At 44.2% G+C, this 17,126-nt stretch overlaps 1 long non-coding RNA gene across 2 annotated transcripts in view; it reads left to right on the top strand.

The window, feature by feature from the left end:
- LOC114011166 (uncharacterized) overlaps nucleotides 1-17,126 on the top strand; it is a 28,908-nt gene that overhangs the window by 3,447 nt on the left and 8,335 nt on the right. The window contains exons 2-3 of one of the 2 annotated variants that reach the window (XR_008746862.1): nucleotides 3,660-3,714; nucleotides 5,470-5,540. This is a non-coding gene — a long non-coding RNA (uncharacterized LOC114011166). The remainder of the gene's footprint in view (nucleotides 1-3,659; nucleotides 3,715-5,469; nucleotides 5,541-17,126) is intronic. The other variant, XR_003552993.2, reaches the window with a different exon arrangement.

Below are 17,126 nucleotides of genomic sequence, written 5' to 3'. Positions count from 1 at the left end.
TTTTTTTGCGACAGTAAATCTACTAATTTTACAGTCAGTTGAACAGCAATAGATTAATTTGTTTAAAGTCTGCATTCACAAAGAAAACGTGAACTTTGCTGCCTTGAATACCCGAAACTACAGTGCGATATTTAAAGGGTAGAAACTATTACAACTTGCCCTAGAATGGTCCAAGCAGTTCCTTGTCACCTGCTTCTCAGCACAGGTGCTGACCTCCCCGTCTATTCTATCCCTCCTGACAGACTAGCAGCCAGGCTGGGGCTTTGTGTGCAACAGAGAGCGCTTTTCCAATGACTGGGCCTGCCAGTTTTCTTCAGCAACCACAGGAAGCAGAATAAAGAAAAGGTTAAGGGCCACCGCAAGGGTCAGAATGGGTTAAATTTAGTTAACATCAGAGGTTATAGCTTTTAACAAGACCATGAAGGAAACTTATTCGAAGATGCAATTTGTTTCTTCTTTGTCAACCATTATTTTTTTTTACCCTATTGATAGTGACAGCTTAACAAAGTTTTTATATGCCAGGGTTTTCATCCTTTAGAGGATAAAGAACTGTGATGCAAAAAAGAGATGCAGGTGGAAGACTTTATAAAGCCTCCATGATTTTCAGATTGAGGGTTGAAAGTAGGCTCCCTGCGTGGCTAAGTCAAAAATAATTTGTAAATCTTTAAAAAAATACAATTATGGACAGAGAAGTTGCTCCCCTCCCCCCCCCCTCCCCCCAGTGTAACTTGCCAAGAGTAGTATTTTATCAGAGGCTTTACAATCTGACTGGTTTTGTATGTATTTTTTCCCAAGGTAATCTTATTTTCTTTTTTATCTCCCTCTAAAGATGATAAAAGTCAAATGCCCTTAACAGCAGTCTTCATCGTCTCCCTTCAAGATTTTTTAGCATGTAACAGATGATGCTAGTTTTTTGAGGTTTTTTTCCTCCTAATTTAGTGAAGAAGCAAAAACTTCAAAATGCACACAGTGGGTAGCTCCACTGTGAAGGTCTCATTCAGCTTCTCGGAATGCAAAGATGAGTCGAGTTTAAATCTTTCTGAAAAATATTGAAGAAAAATAATGAAAAAAAAGTTCTCTAGGATTTTTCACATGTTTATACACAACAGCATCTTCTGCCAATCCATCTTCAAAATTAATTCATAAAATTACTATTTTTTTCTTGTTTTATTCTGGTACAAAGTAAAGAACTGAAATCAGAATTTAAGACTGATAAGAATTTTTAAGTACAAACTATGCATTTTGATAGTTTGGTGGTGTTTTTTTTTCTTTTTAACATGTTTTCCTGAAGAAAAAAAAACTCTAATGCGATCATCCTGTCTTCCTATCCATCTGTCTTTCTGCAAGTTCTCTTGGCACAGTTTTAATCTCTGGGACGTTTCAGCCCAGCTTGGCAAAGAGATAGGGGCCTCAAACATACTGTACATTTATAATAGCTATAAATATTTATATCTTTCTAAATATATAATATATATAATAAATAAGTTTTCTGAAAAATCAGTGCTTGAACCGTGGAGACACCCTCAAATTAATGTCTTGTTCTGGCAAAAGAGTTTGTCCGGTTGCCCCGACAGTGTAGGTGTGTGGCTGCCCAGTTCACCCACAGGTGTTACCAGATCAGCTACAGTCAAGGGTGTCTGTTGCCTCGCCAGCCACCCAGGGCACTGTGCAGTGATGTGGGAGGCTGGGGGAGTGCTGCAGGGGGGGATGTAGGGACAGGAGAAGGAGCTAGGACATTTTGAGGAAAGCAGAGATGTGCTGGGGGGATATAGATATCTTTAATTTTGGTATTTGATATTGTAGGTCTGCTGTAGGAGTAATGAAGAACTGTGGGAGTGATTACAGCGGGAGCTGGGAGACAACACGAACCTTGACAATTCAAGTACCCGTTAGTTCAGTGCTCCTGGAACAACTTTTGCTTACTTACAGGAGAGATTCCATCTGATTTGTGGTGTTTCAAGCCTTGGTCACACAGACTGCGATGACTTCAAATTGACTTGCAGTTGTGTTAACTCAGGCTAGCGCTGGGTTCCCGGCTCTACAACTGAGAGCTGGTGTTGCTCTCCAGAGGGCTGGATTAGTCCTTTGAGATGCACATCATCACTTTGACACTTCTGGGAGAGTTCTGTTTGAAATCAATGAGTATGAACTTTTTTGTCGGCATGGAATAAATTCTTCCCTAAGGGACAGCTAGCAGATCTAGGGAGTCTGTTCAGCCGACAGGCAGGTGTATTTGTACTGGTGTGGTGTATAGATGTGTATAGACACTTGACTGGCAAAGGACTAGAGAAGGGGAGTAGGGAGCTGGAGAAATACAGGACCTTCTTTGTCCCCAAAGATGGGGAAAATGGCATGATCCAGCCCAAATAGCTGCGGGCTGTGTATCCTCTCTCTTTGGTCCATGCATGCACAGGGGCAGCCTCTGCTGAGGAGGTGGCTTCCTATGGCCTAACTGCAGCGAAAAACAAAGGAGAAAAAGTATGGCTCTCCACAGCCCAGACAAACTGGCCTGGAAAAACACAACAAAACCTCCCACTTACCGTTCTGCTCACAAGCTGCCACCAAAACTCAGCTGTGAGGAGAATATGAGCATCTTTTTAAAAATGTAAAACTGACTTTGCCACCTCTCCCCACTCCACCTTGTAAGCTGCTCTTACAGGCTTTAAAGCATAAATTTCAAAAGCTTCACAAAGGCAGCAGGCATCAAACGGTCCAGGCTGAGTGGAAGCTTGGGGAGAAGAATTGCAAAGTAAGTTGTGTGGGTGATGGCTGCAGACACACCAAAGCAAGGTTATTCATTCATTAGATGGCTGCAGACACACCAAAGCAAGGGTATTTGTTCATTACAAGTCAGTGATCATGGCTTGTTTTTAATGATGGAGCAGCAGAGAGGAAGAGTTAGAGCAGCCCAAAGAGCCCTGGATTCATATAGCCTAAATTTCGGCTACATCACGCTTGTGTTGGCTGGGTGGTTCTTGGCTGGGGAATCAGGAGATGGGAGTTTTCGCTGCAGTGCTGTCATGACCATGCCCTATGACCCTGGATAAGTCACTTCATCTCCATGCTGTTCCTCTCATCTTTTTGCCCACTTAGAGTCTCTCTCCCTTTTTTCTTGCAGGGTCTTTCCCTAATTAACCATCTGGACCGTGGCTAGCAGAACAGAGCTGTGCTTTCAGGTTAGGCACTGCTGCAATCTGAAGGAGCAATAAAGAAATAGTGCGCTGAGCACCTCACTAGGACTCTCCTGTTACCTCAGGCTTCACCAATAACCTTACTAGAAGTCCTTCAAAAGACTGAGTGTTCCTGCCTACTGCCCAACTGCTTGCTTTTTGTGTAACATCTTGAACGTGAAAAAACATCAGCTGTGATCCATGGGTTGTCAGAAAATAATGATTTATAGTATTTCATGCTTCCTGAATTATAGGTAACATATTTTTTCTTCCTGTAATTTCAGCGGTAGCACTTCACTGTGCCTCATTTTTGTCAAACTGAACTCTAAAACAACATGCCGCTATATATTTTTTATTAATTTGCATAGGTTTTCCTTAACTTTGCTCTTTTGTGGAGGTGCAGTTCATGTGTCTGAGACTAGGGACAAAGCTTCCTCCAGAATTAATTTCACAGTACCTCTGAAATCTGCTCTATTTTATCCCTATAAGGATGGGGACCACTGTCAGGATTGCTGGCTCCACAATAGGATCTCAGCAACATTGGGTATGTTCTCTAAGGTCAGCTTTCCCTGTAGATGCTTTTCTACCTTGTCCAAGATGTCAACATCTTAAAAAAAAAGAAAAAATTACAGTACCCTCGGGGAAAAAAATATCTACATCCTTCAGAAACAAAGCATTCACACCAAGCCATATCTGCCCTTGCAGCTCTTTCTGTTCCAACAAGAATTCAGACTGGATTCCTCCAGGAGATGCATAAGGAAAACTCATCATCCAGAGTTTTGCATTTCACCCTTTCCTGCAATGCTCTGTCTTTTGGTTTTGTATCAGAAATGCTCTTAGAGAGCATCTACAGCAGAATTCTCACTGCTAGGCCAGCTTTGAGTGTTCTGTGTAAATGGTCTGATCCCAGACTTTGTACATTGGTATATTGTACTTCTGAACCCCACAGTGCCTTATCTACCTCGTGTTTAATTCCAATACTCTCCCTCCCCTTTCCCTTCTGCCCTCTTTCTGCATGCTATAGGGTTATGGGAACAAGTTTTTGGCTCCAGGAGGAATGACTTTTCAAAGACAATTTACTACTTAGTGATACAAGTGTAGAATCGGAGAATAATTCAGGTTGGAAGGGACCTTAGGAGGTCATCTACCCCAGTGGGACACCAAGAATTTTGGATTATGACCTCAGCTTGGGTGAAAAAATTCTCATTTATCTGTGAATCACTTCAGAAACCAGCAAGACCCAAGTGATTTTCAGGTTCTTTCCTTTTACATTTTAATGAAGGATTGGGACACTTAACGTATTTCTTAAAAGCAATTACAGTACTACAAAGTCAGTCCACTGAAATATAAGGAACTAATCTGTATTTGAGTAGAAGGTTGAGAATTTATTTGTTAATTTTAAAGCACTTTAATTGTGCTGAGACATCTTCACATTCCAAGCAATTTATGTATTTATTTGGATTCATATGCCAGTGATACTTACATGGTATCATTCCATAAGTTATTTACATAAATTAAAGGTGGATGATGGAGCCACAAGAAATGAGTCTCATTTTTTTCTATAAAGAACAGCAGGAGGTGATAGTTTCAAGAAGAGATTCAGAAACCAGCTCTGCATTAATACATAGAATTGTACTCAGAAATCAAATGAATTGTTCCTATATTCAGCTAAGACCAAGTAACTCACAAACAGAGATGGTGTTAGAAGGACTGAGAAGACTTCATTCATGCTGTAAAGGCTCACATGCATTCGTTCTATTTCAATTTGTCAAAGAAAAATCGTTCTGCAAAATGTACTAATGAGAAGTTCTGTAAGCATTATTGACCCTAACATGATCTTAAAAAATGTTAATTCACTAATCTGCAGTTTTATAGTGTTTCCCCATGTTCAAGGTAGTATAAAATCTGTGCCTGGCCCTAACAAGTAAGGGAATCAGCATACACAGAGAAATTGTATTTTCTTGTCTGCTTGTTTACAATGAAATAGACCAACAGAGCTAGAATTATTTTTTGAACACCCAAATCTCATACTTATTCATCTGAACAAACATGTTTCAACATGCCACTGAAAAGGATAAGAGTTATTGTTAGCTGTTTCATGTCTGGGTAAAATTAAAGTGGGAAAAATTGCAGTAGCTTTTCTTAAATGGCCAAAAAAGGGAAAAAGTTCAAAGCAAGCCTAGAACTGGGCCCGTTGGTGCTTTATTTAGTGGTTCTTTTTCCATTAGCTCACCCTGCTTTTGTAAACTTTGGAAAAGAGTGCTGTGTTATAACACTAACATTTGCTTTGCTTTTACAGTTACATATGTGGGTAATGGAAAACAACTGTGCTTTGTGAGCTTGAAATACAATTAACTGATGCTCTAAAAGGTAAATGTTTTCTTCTAATTATGTCTAAAAACCTGTCATGAGCCAAGCAAAGTGATTTATATAGAGTAACTGTAACAAGGCTATCCCACTGTTTCCTTCTGTTATTTTAAAAGTATTAATTTTAGATCCTTTGAAATCTTTTCAATAAAATTAAACTTTGGAAAAAATGTAGCATTTCATTGAAGCCAAAGGCTTTGCTCTTGGATCCTGGCTCAAGAGGAGGGAAAGGCAGGTTCAAGTTTTCACTGCATCAGCTTCATATCAAAATTTGTTATCTCATGTTGCTCCAGGCTAGATATGTCAACCTAATTTTCCACGTTCCCATACAGTCCTCCCCAGCCATTTACAAGCGGACTGCAGGACAAACAGAAAAAGCATACCAAATTTCCAAATGTGGATATTTTCAGTGAAATTCAATTATTAGCTTTTGGTTGGCAATCAAGATATTTTTGCACAGTGAACAAAGCTACTGATCTCCTTGGTTTTTAAAAAAGATTTTGTCAAATTATAGATCTCAATGCTTTGATATAGAAATGCCCTTCAGTGCCCTCTCCAGGCTGGGTTTTCTGGCCAGATTAAATTTTGCAAAGTACACCAATTCTAAATTTAGTAAATTGTACCTCAGCAGTTAAGCTGAGCCCTGAAATGAACAGGATAGAATAGAACAGAATAGAATAGAGTAGGATAGGATAGGATAGGATAGAATTAGAATAGAATAGAATAGAATAGTTTCAGTTGGAAGGGACCTGCAATGATCATCTAGTCCAGCTGCCTGACCGATTCAGGGCTGACCAAAAGTTTAAGCACGTTATTAAGGGCATTGTCCAAATGCTTCTTGAACAGACAGCCTCGGGGCATCGACCAGCTCTCTAGGAAGCCTGTTCCAGTGTTTGACCACTATGGTGAGTCAACCCACCCAACCCAAAGGGTCCCCACTTTGAGTTTCTCAGAGAGTTCATAATGGCATGTCCCCAGCAAAATGTGTTTTGTTTTGGACACAGCTCACTGGGACAGAAGGGTCAGAATATTCCGTAGATGGAAGACATCCTTTCAGTACAAATGAAGACCTGTACAGTTTTAAATCAAAGTTTCCCATAAAAACAGTTTCAGTGGAAAAATTTTGGACAAGCCCTAAATAATACCAGCTCCAAAAGTTTGCCAGGAAATAGTGCAGAACAACATTGTTTAGTGACCATATAAGTACTTATCTTTGTTGAAGTCTATATGGGTTGGAAATATCTACCGTAGACTGAACAAACGTAGAGTGTTAGGGTGGTGTTAGTTCAATCACTAGATTGCATAATGTAATTTGCATAATCACTCCCATACCAGTAACTACTCGATACCTCCGCAGTTATGATGGTAGTTTTGTTCAATGCATAAAAGAGGAATTACAGAACCTGCTTCTCCACTCTTCTCGGTTCGCTGTCAACAGGGAAAGGGCCCATTATCTGGGGCAGGCACACAGGGATGCACACTTCAAAAAAGGGTTATGGTCTGTATTCATTATATGCAAATTTGCTGGAGCATTAATCTGCTAGGCATTAACATAATATCAATTGGTGCATCAGGGTAATTCTCATCTGATCCAAAGCATTCCTCATGTAAGCAAAACAGTTTAGCTACACAGAGAAATGATGAACTAATTCATTTTTGATCTAACCATATCAAAATCAGCAAATATGAACTAGAGTTGAACACGACCTGATCATACATGCAAAAAGCCACTGCCTTACAGGCAGTTTATGCATTTAAATAATCAAATTAAACAAGACAGTCCTAAATGCATCTTGCTTAACTTGATTATTTATATAAGCAGCCATCTGGCATGAATGACACAGATGAAGTTCTTCCTTAAATTTTTCAACACCAGAACTGTTTTGCATCTTGTACTTATTTCATGTAATTTCTTTACTAGAGCATCTTTATATAGAGACTGGGAGTAGAAGTTAATAGAAATTATAATACAACTACAAGCAGCACTCACTACCTCTACAACTTGATACTAATCAGCTGAAGGGAGTACATTAGCATCCCTCTTTATACAATTACTTTAGCCACGGGAGAATCCATATGTTGCTAGAGGAATACAGCTGAAATCTATCAGGATTAGAAAGCAAGGAAGGCTATCATAAGAAGGCTGAGTAAAACTCCTAGCAGGCTGAAATAATCCTGTTCTGTTCTCTGTTTGTGGTCAGCGTCCTTGTTTCATTAAAAGTATTTTTACCTTTTTGAAAAAGAAACACTTTTTACTATTCTTTATTAAACAGAAAATGCTTTTGGGGTTGCAAAGCATTACTTAAGGTCTGATTCTGAAGGCATATATATGTAAGAGCTGCTTTGCTCATAGGGACTGTCCTACTGACTTTGAAGGGATAAAAGGCTTGAGAAAAGTTACATATGCAGGAGAGTGCTTGAGAATGGGGACTGCTGATGGGCTCATTGGTAAGTACCTGTGCGTATCTTTGCTTAGAGCTTTAGGTAATTATAGTTACAAGAATTATACTACAGTAAAATCAGTAAGAGCCAATCATGTTTAATTGGGGTGGAATGTTTTTTACAATGACCTTATGTAGAGTCTCTCTCTTATGAATGTGTCCTGTGCTCTGCAGTATCTTGAGAGGAGAGGACCCTCAATTTTGATACTTGTGTAATATATGTAGGAGTAGTATGACCAGCAGTTGATTCCTCTCCCTTGAGGGATGCAGGCCTGTGGAGCTTGACCTAGTTTTCAGCACATATGTTCATCTTGACAGTTGAGTCTCTAAGAAATTCCTAATACTCGCTTTTACCATGTGCCTTCAGATCCCACCATCTTTGCTATGTGGCTCTGGAAAGCCCCTGTGTGTGGATGTTGCTGTGGTATTCACACCATGCATGTTGTCACCTGAATAATGGGCTTCCCTGCCAGCTGTATTTCACTGTGCCCAAACCGACTATTGCCATTCCCCTGCCTGGCTGCTCCCACTCTGCAGGTGGAGGACTCCCCATGCAGAGAAGTTGCGGGCAGTATTGGCAATAACAGCTATATTTGCATTTACGCCACAGAAGTGTGGGCAGAGAGTTGTTAAAATAATACTTTTTCCTCTGTGTCAATGTGCAACATATGGTGAATTTGTAAAGAAAAGAAAAAAACTGTAAGATGCTTAGCATGGGAAACTGTGTGTGTGGGCAAGGTAGCTCAATGAGGAGCTGAGATTTCTGGATTTAGTATTTGCCTCCTACCCTAAAAGCTTTAAAAGTAATTTAATTTCTCTATGCTGCCATTTTCCCTCCCACCTGTTGCTTTGTAAGGTTAGCCAGCAGGCTCTCCAAAGAGTTTTCACTGTGTTTCACTTGATGTTCATACAGTGAAGTTCATCACAGGGATACGGCTACCGTGGCATAAAAAAGGACTGTCCATCACCTGAGCCATAGTCCTTGACTGCACAGCTACTCCTCACCTGTGGGACACACAAGGAAAATCTTTTAAAGTAAACCCCAATGAAAAAAGTTCAAGTTAACATCACTGGTTGGTTCTGGTATACCCAGAGCTTACCACATTCACCCCTGGCTCACCTCACGGAAGAAACTTAGTGGGCCAAGGTAACTCCGTGGTACCCTGAGCCCTCCTGGCCAGGCAGGCTCTCTGGGTGCTGCTGTCATACAAGCAACTAGGAAAATACCCCGAGGAAGGACAGCTCTAGAAAAGGAACCGAGTAGTATTGCTATACAAATGCAGTTTCCTTTTCCTAGGTCAAAATACATTTCACATTGGAGTTATGCAGGAATGGGTCACTAGAAGAACGTCTCCTTCCTTCTGGTTTATCAGCTTCAGATTTCTGGTATGTTTTGAATATATTTTTCTTCCTGCAGCAAAGATTCTGATATGGGAGGAAAATAACTTTGGAATGAGAAACCTGCCATGTTATTCTGACATTGTCAATTTGATCTTAATGTAAATGGAAGAATGAGGCATCTTTTCTACTGTGGAGTTGGAATAATCTTCCTTCCTTCCCATCCTGCACGTACATGCACCCTCTAGTGCTGCTAGCTGCAGTAATTAGCTCAATGTGCTAATGACAGTTTCCAGGGAGAACACTGACAGGATTAATTAATGGGTGAATTTCACTTTAGTAAATGTATAGACAATTTTCTAAATGCAGATGGCACCGTCCACCCTGACAGGGGCTCATCCTAGAGCTACTTAATACAGTAAGTGTCTGGGGAAAGTGTTTAATTTGTAATATGCTTCATGATACTGTGTCAGGTCTGCATGGCAGGTTTTGGGGGGGGGGGGGGGGCACAGGGGCGGCTTCAGCGAGTTGCTGCCAGAAGCTTCCCCCACGGCCCGCGGGCCAGTGCCAGCCGGCTCCCAGAGGGACCCGCCGCTGGCCAAGGCCGAGCCCACCAGCGACAGCGGCAGCGCCTCAGGGGCTGCGGATTGAGCAGGGGGTAAAACCCCCCTGCGGCAGCGAGAGAGCGAGCGCAGCAGCCCCGCAGCCCCGGGCGGTGCGGAGGGGCCGGGGGGCTCCGGGCGCCGCAGCAGCGGCTCCCCCAGCCCGCGGGGCAGCCCCCGGCGGGGCAGGCTGTGCCCCCAGCCCACGGAGCCCGCGGGGGAGCAGCTCCCCCCCGCAGCCCGGGCAGGGGGTGCCCGCAGGGGGCCGGGACCCGCGGGGGCCGCGCCGGGGCCGGCTCCGGGCAGGGCCCGTGGCCCCGCGGGGAGGAGCCCGGGCCGGGGCCGGGCTGCGGGCAGGGCCGGGGACCCCGCGGGGGCCGCGCCGGGGCCGGCCGGGCCTGAGGGGCTGCGCCCCGCGGCGGGGCCCGCGCTGGGGCCGGGGGTGAGGAACTGCAGCCCCTGGGAAGGGCTCCCGCTGGAGCAGCCCGTGGGGAGCCGCCTCCCGTGGGGGGGAGCCGCCTCCCGTGGGGGGTACCCCGCGCCGGGGCCGGGCAGGGGGCGAGGACCCTCCCCCGAGGGGCAGGAGCGGCCGGGACGGCGGGGGCGGCACCGACCGTAACCCCCAGGCCCTGCTCCCCTGCGCCGCTGGCAGGGAGGAGGGAGAGGCGTCAGGGGCGAAGTTCAGCCTGGGAAGGAGGGAGGGCTGGGGGAAGGTGGTTTAAGATTCGGGTTTATTTCTCGTTACTCAGATTTGATCGGCGAGAAATGAAACTAATTTCCCCGAGTCGAGCCTGTTCTGCCCATGACGGCACCTGCTGAGCCATCTCCCTGCCCCCATCTCAGCCCAGGAGCCTTTTGCTGTATTTTCCCTCCCCTGCCCGGCTGAGGAGGGGGGTGGCAGAGCGGCTGTGGTGGGCGCCTGGTGTCCGGCCAGGGTCAACCCACCACAGATACTCATCAGAAGGGAAATAACGCTTACATTTGCTTCCCAATGCATTATTCATTTCTCAACAACTTGGAAATGTGGTGTCCTTTTATATGATCACCTTTCCCAGACCTATCCGTTGAATCACAAGAAAGGAACGAATGTGCAGTGTCATTAGAGCAGAGTCTCAGGTGTTTGTCCCGTCAGCCTGCACCTCCTGTAAGTCACAAGTTTTATTTTGTATCATAAAAGGAAAAGATAGCAGGAGGACCCTCACTTTGGTTGTAACACAGGCTAAAGACTGTGACATACATTAAAACCTTTGATTGCAAGCACCAGTCCTGACCTTTCAGTTCCAGGGAAACTTGGACCCTCATGGTGTTTGCTAGTGCTTATGGTCCAAGCTCCTCCATGAACATGGTATTTAATAACTTAATTTTGCCACACAACATTCCCAATCTTAGTATGAGGACAGAAAAACAATGTTCTTGTCAGTCAGATCCCAGCAGATTTCAGGATTTTGCAGTTTAGTTTCCTTCTGGCAGAGTAATCAGCAATGTAAACTGTGCATTACTCTTTGACTATGCCTTTCTTATTTATACATAGATAACTGTTCTTTGAACAGAGATGTGCACCTACAAACATACCTTCTCTTCCTGAATGCTCAAGCCAGCTGCCAGTGTCCCAGTGCCAGGTACCAGTTGTAAGTGAAGGATCGACCCTAGTCAGGGACCTGGGGGCAGAGAACAGTGCTTGACGTCTAGGACGGTGATCCTAAAAGAAAGGGATGGAAGTGTGAGACTTGGGAGAGATTGGCCCCTGACAGTGCACACTTACAGAAGGATGTACAGGCAGAGTAAGGAGAGATTCTTCCTTGGTGTACCCTTCTGGCTTAGGAAGAGTTGTATTTGTGTGCATTCATGTACATGTTTGTAAGCATGAATGGATATGTAAGTATATACTTGTAGAACCATGTATTTCCATTTTCTTAAGCTAGAGGTTGCATTACCATCTTTGTTTGTAATAGCACTTGATTGTTTTGGGGTTTTTTTCTTATGCTGTTTGCATCTGTTGGTTTAACCCCAGCCAGCAACGAAGCACCATGCAGCCGCTTGCTCACTTCCCCCTCTCCCCTGGTGGGGTGGGAAAGACAATCAGGGAAAAAGGTAAAACTCATGGATTGAGATAAGAACAATTTAAAAATTGAAATAAAATTAAATATAATAATAATAACAACAATTGTAATTAAAAGGACGGGGAGAGAGGAATAAAATCCGAAAGGAAAAAACAAAACCAGACCCCAAGTGATGCACGGTACAACTGCTCACCACCCACTGACCGATGCCCAGCCAGTCCCTGAGGGGTGATCCCAGGGCCCTGGCCAACTCCCGCAGTTTATATACTTAGCAGACATCCCGTGGTATGGAATGTCCCTTTGACTAGTTCAGGTCAACTGCCCTGGCTGTGTCCCCTCCTGATTTCTTGTGTCCCCTCCCGATTTCTTGTGTCCCTCCAGCTTTCTTGCTGGCAAGGCCTGAGAAACTGAAAAGTCCTTGACTTAGTATAAACATTACTTAGTAACAACTAAAAACATGGGTGTGTTATTAATGCTGTTCTCATACTAAATCCATAATGCAACACTGTACCAGCTACTGAAGAGAAAATTAACTCTATCCCAGCCAAAACCTAATCCCTTTTACAACTCATCTGTGCCTTTATGTATCTCGTGCCTTGTGACAATTTCCAAAATCTAAGTGAAACAGTACTTCTCTGTTTCTTTTAAAACTTACTGTTGAGAAATAGCAAATAGTCATTCTCTTTTGCTTTCTCAATGTCATTCATAATTTAACATATCACTGTCTTCATTCTTTTTCTGAACACCAGTGTCCTCATATTTGCAGTCATTTCCCATAAAAGTCATTCCGTACCTTTAGTATCCTTATCTCATTGTTTGTCAGTTCTAGCACATGCTTTTAAGGTAGGGAGACCAGAACTGTATACAGTATTCAAGGTCTGAGTACATCCGTACTATGTCATAATGGTGTTTTCTATTTTGCTCTCTGTTCTTTTCCTAATAACTCCTGACATCATATTTACCTTCTTGACCACCACTGAGTAATGAGCTGGTATTTCAGAGAGCTATTCAAAGATCTCTTCCCTGGTGATAATAGCTGATTTGCAGCCCATCACTGAGCATACATAGTTAGGATTGTTTTCCCCCACGCACATTATTTACCATTTATCAATGTTGAATTTCATCTTCCACTTTATCCTCAAAGTCACTCCACAGCATAAAATCCATCTGCAGCTTTTCATAGCCAGTTGTCATTGTTACTCCCTGACAATTTTGCAACATCAGCAAACTTTGTCACCTTACTATTCACCCCTTGTTCAAATCACTTATGAAAATGTTGGCCAGCACAGCTCCCCAGTGATTATCTCCTTCATTGTGAAAAACTGCCTCATCTTTTCCACTTTTTGTTTCACATCTTTTAACCACTTTAGATTAGTTATTAATCCTCATAGGAGGATCTTTCATGACAGCTCCATTTCTGTAAGAGCCTGCGTGAGGGACCTGAGCGAGAGCTTTTGGGGAAAAAAATAGTTACAGCACAAAGTTCCTTGTGCACAGAGGAAAAAGTACTCATGAAGATGGGTAAAGCAAACTTCATCGTACCTGGAAGGAAGATGCAAGCAAGTGGGAAATTAAATAACTGAGGCGATTCTTTGGATGAAGAGATGCTCCGTGGGGCCAGGGTGTTCTCCCAGGCAACCAGGGCATCTCAGTCCTCGCAGAACTTCAGACCCTGACTAGAGAAGGCCCTAAGAAACCTGATCCAGGTTTTAAATTGTGCTTTCCAATAGTCAGTGCAAAGTCCCAAATCTCCATCCACAGCACCTGTGACTCTGGATATTTTATTTGTCAAGTTCTTCTGTAACTGTCCTGGCCAAAGGTAGTGTTGCTCTAACCTTCTGTGATGATCCCCATGTGCAACCCAAATCATGTCTTTGAGCAGCACCTGCATATGAAGTCATTTCATGCCCCTCATTTTTGATAGCAAATTATCTTTCTCCCAGACAAATCTGATATTCCTTGTCATTTATTACTACAAATTACTGTAATTGGAGATAGTTTGCTATTAACGGGCTGTAAAAAAGGCGAATCACTGTTTAATTCAAGCTGCCATTTTGTGATTTAGTCATGACTTGCCCGTGTCCTTCAGGCCAGCAGCAAAGGTGTTGTATGAACTGCTCTGTCTGGAGAGTGCAGTGAGCTCCCCAGGTGGAACTGGGGCTCGAGGGTGCAGTTCATCACCCTGGTACACCTGGTAATGGAGAAAGTGATTTATTTCTCAACTGAAAGGGCACAGCAACGTAAGTAGATAAGCCCACTGAGGAAAGAGCGTCAGCTTTTCTTTGATTCTCTCACTGCTCTCTGTGCACTTGCTGTGGCAGTAACTCCCCTGGGCTTGGTGCAAAACCCTTGAGCCAAACCTGAACAGCTGTATGCTGTGTTCACCCCCATCTTACTCCTCCCTCGGGGCCTGCCACTTGCCTCCAAACTCAAAGCTTTGCTCAAGCTTCAAAGATCTGTAGTCTCAGGAGTCAAAAATATCTATGTAAGTATTGCTTATGTTCTTCAAATAACTAAAGTGGTAATTTTCAGCATTTCATTTACAGTGCTTGTTTATTATTTATTCATAGAGCTTAGTTTTGAAGATAAAGTCATGGACCACAACATCACAAAACAGTTCCTGTTCCATGTTCATCTCCTGAGTCTTCATCACAGAGGGAAGTGTGACAACGTATATTGCATACTTCCTTTGTCTTTATCATACCTTAAATAGTCTTAATATTAATATTAATGCCATACATAGTCTAAAAAGAAACCCAGACTCCTTTAAGAAGTCTTACATCATTAGCAGTTCAACAGATTGCGCTAGCTAAGCTTAAAGGGGGGGTTGAAAAATGATGTGATTATTGCTGTGAAGTCTTTCGTGGATGCACACATCCTGCTTTGGTCTTGACTTGCGCTGCTCAATGCTGTTACTGTACGAAGCAGCCTCAGCAGCTGCTGTAAATTGCATTTCTCTTGTTTCAGCCCATGCTATGTCATACCACCCATTGAATTGTGCAGGAGCTACATCTGTGCCGTGAATCATGACTGAAAAACTGATCTGGCTTAAAAATAACTATTTTGCAGGTTTCTTCAGAGGTGAGGCCAAGAGCCCTGACTCTGTTCACAGTGTGCCTGCAAAATGGTTGCTCCAGAGCCAAGGTGTAATGCGGTACCAGGTGGGCAAAGGAATGTGCTGTGGGACTGAGGGGCAGAGATGTATGGCTGCTCACTACAAAGCCACAGCCTCACGTGGAGACTGTTCTCCATTATCCACTGCTCTCATCTTCTTCCCCTGCCCTTTCATTCCCACCCACCATGCTACCACCTGTGCTATACTGGCACGTGTTTTGTGACTGCTGAGCCAAACAGCTGAAAAATGCCTTTGCGAAAAGGTGTGTTATTTCCCATCCAAGTAAGTGCAGTGGTCCTGGTCACGCGGTGCTGCATGAATGACCGTGCTGGCACAATTGGTGGCAGACTAGAAGCAGCAGCAAATGCTGAAGGTGGGCAACACCCATGCGTGGGCAGGTATTCCTGTGTAGCTGGCTGGTAGTAACACCCTCAGCAGTGGCATTGACTTTGCAGTGGTGGGATAGATGACACTGTCAAACTCCAGCAACAGCAAGAAATATTCCTCAGTACTATGACAGTGTCACTGAGGTATTGCAGAAGTGTTTCAGGGGGGTGGGGGTGGGGGCAGAGGGCTTGCTTTGTCTGCTGACTAACGGTGGAGGTGGCAGCACAAAGCAGAGCCTGTCTCCTCAGAGGAACACACATGTCCTGGGTGTGTGCTGCCAACATTGCCAGAGCCTGATATTAAAATAATTCTTTGTTATCATGCACATTTGGAGTTATGCACAATGGTAGGGTATTGGTGGGTCCCCATCACTACGCTGGAGCCCAAGAGCCCAAACACACAGGCAGAAGAGTCGGTGGCTGCTCCTGACCATCAGAGACTCTCCATGTACATGTAGTTGTGTCCCTCATGTAGACTGCACAGCTGTTGTGTATTAAAATGCACAGGTCAAATACCGCAGTGGCACGCTGATGTGTTCATATTAACACCTTTCCTTCTGGTCTCCAGCTAAAAGCCTTTTCTAGGATATGGGACAGAAGAGAAAGTTAATGCTGTTCAGCAGGTTTCCACGTCAGTTTTCCACGTGTGCACCTTTCCTCTCCTCATTGTGGGTCAAAATAAACCAATGTTCCAGCATTCCCTGTGAGCTCAGGGCACACATGGCAGGCAAGCTGTGGAAGTTGACAGCCCATGACTGCCTCTGAGCCCTCTGTCTTGGTAAAGTGACTGTCCCCTGTGTGTGTGCCATTGGGCTCTGCAGGGGTGGGAACCAGCAGGTCCTTCCTACACCCCTGGAGAAGGCAGGTCAGGGTCGTCTCTGGCATGGCAGGAGCTGCTCGTCTCCCCACATGCCGGTAAATCACATCCAGTTCCTTTCCTTAATCTGCTGAAGCAAGCCATACCATTCCCACATCACCCAGCACTGCCCCAAGAGTGTCTTGGACCAAGTAATTCTCAGTTTACTTTGTCCAAGGTTTGTCCCAGGCTGGCTGTAAATCGCACAGGTTGAGTGTGTCTTCCCCCAGATCTCTCTCAGGCCAAGAACACCCAGGTGAAAAAAGCACGAATCTTCAGAAGTGTCCCCAGCCCTGAGGGCAACAGAGCCCTGGTGGCACCTAACATGGGTGAAGTGCTGAGGCATCCCGGGCATGGCTTGGCCATCAAGGGCACAGGAGCTCTACACGATAACAGGACACTGGGGGGAGGCTCAGACAGCCCGTTGCTGCCTGTGCACACAGGGTCAAATGGAAAGGCAATGTCCTGTCATCCATCGGGATGAAATACACTCCAAGGTAAAGGCTTTCCAAAGATACTCACTCACAGGGGCAGCAAATCTGGACTGTAGCCTCCAGATCCTGTGTGCAGCCTTCTCAGGAGGCTTCTCTGGAGAGGGCCGTGCAGAGAGCAGGATGCATTGCTGGGAAGAAAAAGCTCCACCAGTGTAGGGACAAAAATTACTGGCAGGTAATGCATTTACCTTGGGGGCAACTGTGTTCACTAGTTGTTATTTTCAGTTGGTGCTATGGAAGGAAACACACTTCCGTCCATCTTCAGAAAAGAATGGTGGTGGATTTCTCCTGGGGGAA

The sequence above is a fragment of the Falco peregrinus genome, chromosome 4 (genome assembly GCF_023634155.1).
Source record: "Falco peregrinus isolate bFalPer1 chromosome 4, bFalPer1.pri, whole genome shotgun sequence".
In the NCBI taxonomy this organism is placed as follows: domain Eukaryota; kingdom Metazoa; phylum Chordata; class Aves; order Falconiformes; family Falconidae; genus Falco; species Falco peregrinus.
This window is presented reverse-complemented; position numbering and strand designations above follow the sequence as displayed.